This window comes from Bactrocera oleae, chromosome 5 (genome assembly GCF_042242935.1).
Source record: "Bactrocera oleae isolate idBacOlea1 chromosome 5, idBacOlea1, whole genome shotgun sequence".
NCBI classification, from domain to species: domain Eukaryota; kingdom Metazoa; phylum Arthropoda; class Insecta; order Diptera; family Tephritidae; genus Bactrocera; species Bactrocera oleae.
The window spans coordinates 74,464,771-74,466,342 of NC_091539.1; positions in this window are offsets into that span (position 1 = coordinate 74,464,771).

Genomic DNA, 1,572 nt, shown 5'->3' on the forward strand with positions numbered 1-1,572 from the left:
CGAATTCACATTAGCATTTATCTACATTTTGTTATAAATAATCTTTAAAAATATGAACATATAGCACATACATTGTCATAGGAGCAATCATTATTACATAGAATTCAAATATGAAAGTGCCCTACTTTTAATAACATATGTATTAAAAGGGTTTCACGTTTCACATCTACATATGTGCTTCATGATATCGCCAAGTTTAGATCTAAAGCTATTCACCCAGTACTCGTAATTGTAACAGAAAATCTATATGTATATAGTCTTATGAATTTTTTGTTTAATTACGTAGCGCTAAAACGCAAGCAATGGTGATGCCTTTCTTCATTAAAAGCGCATAACATTCCCACTATTAAATTCATTTAACTGCTTCATTACTGATCCACTAGTTTAGTTGTTCTTTTAAATGTGCCACATACATACATATGTACATAAGCAAGTGTATGAATGCATGTATGGTTGCTTGCTTTAATATCCATTGTATTCCTACGAATAAATACACGACACAAAATATTTTTTATTATATTTTATCTCGCTATGAGCAACTTTCGAATGAGAATTAGTTCAACTCGCAGCCAGCTCGCAAAAGTGGCTCTTGTATGTGTTTTAATTGTTATTTTAGTTTCACCGATTTTCGTTTAAAGTTGAGCTTAATAAGTGCGACCACAATTAAGTACACCTATTGTTTCGCGTTTATTGTAGGACACTCTGCATATTTTTCATTTTGACATCATGTAACATGAATATATTCATTATATTCGTATCGCTCAAATGATGTGCTTAGAAAATTATAACCGCACTGGCTTAATACATATATTTCACTTTAATTCAATTAGGTCTGAATTAACTACGGAAAATTCATGGTGGGACTAATGACATACTTCTGATTAACACAGTACAGGAGTGCTATATAATATGTATATATTTGTTTCGCTTGCCTTTAATATCAGCGAATGGGATTCTAATAATTCGATATTCGGATTGTGGTCCGATATTTTTTAATTTACTGAGAAGTCATCAAAGGTATTTTATTGCGAAAATTTATTAGAAAATTTTGAAGTAGTCTAGAATATGAACCTGAAATAGAATAATTATCAAATTTTTGAACTGTCATATAATGCTTCGAGATCTATTGTTGTAGCTTAACATTTATGCAGACGATTTTATTCACTTAACAGTTGTTCGTAACAGACAAAAGTAATCTTGATAAATATTTGGTTATATTTGTTAAAATATAATTGTTGTATCGTCCACCCCTTTAGAGAATTATCTATGGACGTATGAATTTAATTTGGCAGGTGTTACGAACTTCCATATGCTATCAAAAATGTATCGTCTTTTTAGTGAGAAGCTTTCCGAAAGCTTTGTAAAAATCTCGACTATTATCAATCGCTTGATTAGTCCAGTTCAGAATCAGAACTTATAATTACGTTTGATTAGGAAGGAGAGATCATATGCTGAAATGAAATTGCAGAACGATAGCTTTGTAAGTTAAAAAAATATATTTTATGTTAGAGATAAGAACCCGTGAATCTGTCGGCAACATTTTCGGGGACGCAGTTTATGAAGTCTAGTCTA